This window comes from Triticum dicoccoides, chromosome 2A (genome assembly GCF_002162155.2).
Source record: "Triticum dicoccoides isolate Atlit2015 ecotype Zavitan chromosome 2A, WEW_v2.0, whole genome shotgun sequence".
NCBI classification, from domain to species: Eukaryota; Viridiplantae; Streptophyta; class Magnoliopsida; order Poales; family Poaceae; genus Triticum; species Triticum dicoccoides.
The window spans coordinates 175,357,797-175,363,642 of NC_041382.1; positions in this window are offsets into that span (position 1 = coordinate 175,357,797).

Genomic DNA, 5,846 nt, shown 5'->3' on the forward strand with positions numbered 1-5,846 from the left:
TCCTTAAAAGTTCTCGATGATCTCCTAAGATAGTTTCATGAGCTAACTTAAGAATGTTTAGTTCTTTAGTTAGAGACTCAATCTTCTCCTTATCATTGTCATTTGTTTTATCTTGATTAGCATGATTAATTGACGTTTCATCATAGTATTCATCACTAGAGTTGTCAACAAGTAAATCATCATCACCTAACAAGTCATCTTCATCACTATTGAAATCAACATACTCGGGTTGTGATACCTTTGGGCCTTTAGCCATGAAGCATGTTCCAACTCCTTCATTTGGTGAGTCAAATATGTCGTAGGAGTTGGTTGTCACAAGTGCTAGACCGTCAACACCTTCATCTTGAGTATATTTGGAGTCAGAGTGATAGCTTCTCTCGGTGTGGTTGTCGGAGTCGGAGCCGGATACCCATTCACCAACATGAGCTTGATGTCTTCGTTTTGTGTAACTCCTTGATGACTTGTCCTTTCTTTCCGAATCCTTGCTTCTCCGTGAGGGTCTTCGTTCATAACGATCATCTCTACTCCTTCTTTCTCTAGATGGTGATTCTTCTCTTCTACTTCTTCTCTTGGTAGAATCTTCTCTTCTCTTGTAGGGGGCCGTACATTCATTGGAATAGTGTCCGGGCCTTCCACAATTGTAGCAGTTTCGCTCTCGACTAGAAGATCTTTTGTCATTGTAGGACCTTGATTTGGAGCTTCTCTCTTTTCTTCTACTCTTGTGGAACTTGTTGAAGTTCTTCACCATTAAGCTCAATTCTTCATTGAAGGTTTGTTTCTCACTCGATGATGTTGGGCTTCACATGAGGCTTTGTAAGCACCACTTGATTTGTTGTGAAGTTCCTCTTTATCCTTGAGTGACATCTCATGAGCAACAATTCTTCCGATGACTTCCATTAGCTTGCGATCTTTGTAATTTGGCATCATTTGGATCAATGTGCACATGGTATCATATTTTCCATCCAAGGCTCTTAGGATCTTCTTGATGATGAATCTATTGGTCATCTCTTCACTCCCTAAGCCAGCAATCTCATTTGTGATAAGAGCAAGCCTAGAGTACATTTCAGCGACACCTTCACCATCCTTCATTTTGAACTTGTCAAGTTGACTTTGAAGCACATCCAACTTGGATTCCTTGACGGAGTCGGTACCTTCATGCATGTCAATCAAACTATCCCAAATTTCCTTTGCATTCTCAAGATGGCTGATTTTGTTGAATTCTTCGGGGCACAATCCATTGAAGAGGATATCACAAGCTTGAGCATTGTATTATAGCATCTTCAACTCATCCGCGGTAGCTTCACGATTCGGTTCTCTCCCATCAAAGAATTCACCTTGCAAGCTAACACACACAATAGCCCAAACGGCGGGGTTATGTCCAAGAATATGCATTTTCATCTTATGTTTCCAACTAGCAAAATTAGTACCATCAAAGTAAGGACCTCTATGGTGATAATTTCCCTCGCTAGACGCCATACTCTCCTAGGTTGTGAAACCAAGGCTATGACCACCAAAAGCTATGGAAATCAAAGCAACTAGAGACCAATGCTCTAATACCACTTGTAGGATCGAAAGTATGTCTAGAGGGGCGGGGGTGATTAGACTACTTGACCAAATAAAAATCTAGCCTTTTCCCAATTTTAGTTCTTGGCAGATTTTAGCTATCTTAGCACAAGTCGAGCAATCTCCACACAATTCAAGCAAGCATGCAAAAGAGTATATGAGCAGCGGAAAGTAAAGCATGCAACTTGCAAGAATGTAAAGGGAAGGGTTTGGAGGATTCAAACGCAATTGGAGACACAGATGTTTTTGTCGTGGTTCCGATAGGTGGTGCTATCGTACATCCATGTTGATGGAGACTTCAACCCACGAAGGGTAACGGTTGCGCGAGTCCATGGAGGGCTCCACCCACGAAGGGTCCACGAAGAAGCAGCCTTGTCTATTCCATCATGGCCGTCGCCTACGAAGGACTTGCCTCACTAGCGGTAGATCTTCATGAAGTAGGCGATCTCCTTGCCCTTACAAACTCCTTGGTTCAACTCCACAATCTTGTCGGAGGCTCCCAAGTGACACCTAGCCAATCTAGGAGACACCACTCTCCAAGAAGTAACAAATGGTGTGTTGATGATGAACTCCTTGCTCTTGTGCTTCAAATGATAGTCTCCCCAACACTCAACTCTCTCTCACAGGATTTGGATTTGGTGGAAAGAAGATTTGAGTGGAAAGCAACTTGGGGAAGGCTAGAGATCAAGATTCATATGGTTGGAATGGAATATCTTGACCTCAACACAAGTGTAGGTGGTTCTCTCTCAGAAAATGTGTATTGGAAGTGTAGGTATGTTCTGATGGCTCTCTCTCCACGAATGAAGAGTGGGTGGAGGGGTATATATAGCCTCCACACAGAATCTAACCGTTACACACAATTTGCCAAACTCGGTGGGACCGAATGGTTAGACTCGGTCGGACCGATTCAGCAAACCTAGTGACCGTTAGGATTTTCGGTGGGACTGAGATGCAACTCGGTAGGACCGATATGGTTAGGGTTAGGGCATAACGTAATCTCGGTGTGACCGATTACACAAACTCGATGGGACCGATTTTGGTAATAAGCTAACCAGAGAGTTGGTCAGGTAAACTCGGTGGGACCGATTCGCTCATCTTGGTGAGACCGAAATGTTAAAAAAGGGAAACAGAGAGTTTACATTGCAATCTCGGTGGGACCGATCACTCATCTCGGTAAGACTGAAACATTATGAAGGTAAACAGAGAGATTACAATCCCATCTCGGTGAGACCGAGATCCCTATCGGTGAGACCGATTTGCCTAGGGTTTGTGGCAGTGGCTATGACATTTGAAACTCGGTGGCACCGGACAGATAGAATCGGTGGGGCCGAGTTTGACTTTTGGTTTAGGTCAAATGTGGATGTGAGAAGGTAGTTGAGGATTTTGGAGCATATCACTAAGCAATTTGAGCAAGCAAGCCATTAAGCAACACCTCATCCCTCCTTGATAGTATTGGCTTTTCCTATAGACTCAATGTGATCTTGGATCAGTAAAATATAAAATGTAGAGTCTTGATCTAGAAGCTTGAACCAAACTTTTTGTCCTTAGAATTTTGAGGGATCCACTTTCCTCATCCATGCCATGCCATTCATTGAGCTTTTCCTGAAATATTAATCTTGGAATAATGTTAGCTCAATGAGCTATATGTTGTTAGGAATTACCAAAACCACCCAGGGATAGTTGCACTTTCACCTGCCTAATCCGTCCTGATTACCGCGGCCTCCCCCGCCCGGCGCGCTTCCCAAAATTCGAATCCCACGAAATCCGCGGACAACAGAACAACTTGTCAGACGGAAGACATCCTCCACATCATCATTCAGAAGTCTTCAGTAAAAGTTCACTCGACAAAAACTAAGAATGGATCAAGGCGACTGAAAAAGAATTTGGTGTCGTCACCTCAGTTCATTGATCCAGAACAAGATATACTCATAGCACGAAAAATGAGTCGGAAGTGTTCTCAACTCCTTCCTCACTCAAACCCTGATCCATTCGGGGGCTAATGATGAAGCTATGTACCTGGGGTAGTGTCATGGATCTGTCCAAGATACCCTCCCCAAGGACATCTCTAAAAGAACCAGAAGCATTCAAAGAAAAATCATCATCCACTCGACCATGAAGCTATGTTCCACTCGACAGTCTTGAAGACACTCGACCATATGGACAATCACTCGACTACTACAAGATCTAGAGCCACTCCACTCTGCAACGGTCGGGAATTAAGTCATAGCTTTAATGGTCGTTATGTATCTTTATTGCAGGGTTCTGGCGAACTCTATATAAGCCACCCCCTCCCCAGGGACAAGGGTTCGCACCCCCTGTAACTCACACGCATATAATCCAGTCCACCGCCTCCGGGCTCCGAGACGTAGGGCTATTACTTCCTCCGAGAAGGGCCTGAACTCGTGAAAACTCGCGTGTACAACTCCTCCATAGCTGAGATCTTGCCTCTACACTCCTACCCCCCTATTCTACTGTCAGACTTAGAACCACGACAATAAGTCCCGCACCGGGTACGCCTGCGGACACCGAGCTGGATCGGTTATCGATTCTCGAATTTAGCGCTGCAGACATCTTCCAGCACTCACCTTTGGGTGATGTGCTAAACTCTTTAAAGAACTTGTCCTTGGAGAAGGACTCATAGCCGAACTTTGTTCGGTTCGAGCCAGAGGCTGATGATGGGAAATTTCGCTTCCCACCCGCCACCCACTTCATAGCCACTGTGGATGACTTAACCAACGTGCTTGATTACGGCTTCGAAGACATCGATGGTATGGACGAAGATGCTGACATGGAGCAAGGACAAGACCCGCTGTTCACTGGATGTTGGACGGCCACGATGTGTACATGGTCGACACACCTAAAAAAGCTAGTGACGATGACAAAGGAGATCCAGTTGCGAATAAACCTTCTGAGACACAGTCCAAGCGTCGGCGCCCTAAACGCTGCTCTAAGCCTCGTCGCTCAAATGATAGCAACATTGGCACCAGAGAAAATAGTACTTCGGGCGATGCCGAAAACAATGAAGACCCTGTCGGGGCTGCATCCGAACAGGAGGAACAAGGCAACGGGCAAGATAACCCTGATAAACAGGCCATGCTTAATGACTGAGACGATGATAGTTATCGTCCAGTCTCCGAGGATGATGAGAGCTTCCGCAATGAGGACTTCATCGTGCCTGAGGCACCCCTCGAGCAGGAGCGCTTCAAGCGCCAGCTAATAGCCCCTGCAAGAAGCCTGAAGAAGAAGCAGCAACAGCTCCAAGCTGATCAAGACCTGCTCATTGACAGGTGGACTGATGTCCTGGCAGCCGAGGAATACGGCCTCGAGTGCCCAACCAAGAGTTACCCAAAGCGCAGACTGCTACATCAGTTCGATGAGGAGGCACCAGATCCCATACCTCCCTCACGCAATGTGAACCGACCACCATGTGGTTGGGATAGTGCGGCGGACCGACCACCCCGCGGTCGAGATAAAACGGCAACTCAGGCCGAACAACAGCCCGCCCCACCGCCTTGCAAAAACAGGGACAGAATAGCTCGGACCATACATACGACCTTTGGCAGGAGCTGGACAGTAGAGCAGGACACACCATATCAATCTACGGATCGCGAGGATGCTTCCCGACTCGAGATGACAGCTACCTCTTTGGACGTGAAAAACCTAGTCACACCCGGGCCGATAACCGCAGACGGACTTCATTAGAGGTGCGTCGTGATGCGCCCTGATATAGAGGCGCCGCACACCCTCTCTGCTTCACAGATGAGGTGCTGGATCACGAATTCCCCGAGGGGTTCAAGCCCGTCAATATTGAATCATACGACGGAACAACCGATCCCGCAGTATGGATTGAGGACTTTATTCTCCACATCCACATGGCCCGTGGAGACGACCTCCACGCCATCAAATACCTCCCACAAAAGCTCAAAGGGCCAGCTCGACACTGGCTAAATAACCTGCCCGAAAAATCCATCGGCAGCTGGGAGGACTTGGAAGAAGCCTCCCTTGACAACTTCCAAGGTACATATGTCCGGCCACCCGATGCCGATGACTTAAGCCACATAGTTCAACAACCTGGAGAATCAGCCAGAAAATTCTAGACAAGGTTCCTAACCAAAAAGAACCAGATCGTTGACTGTCCGGATGCCGAAGCCCTAGCGTCCTTTAAACACAACATCCATGATGAATGTCTAGCACGCCACCTTGGCCAAGAAAACCCGAAGTCCATGGCGGCCCTTACGGCACTCATTACCCGCTTTTGGACGGGTGAGGACAGCTGGCTGGCT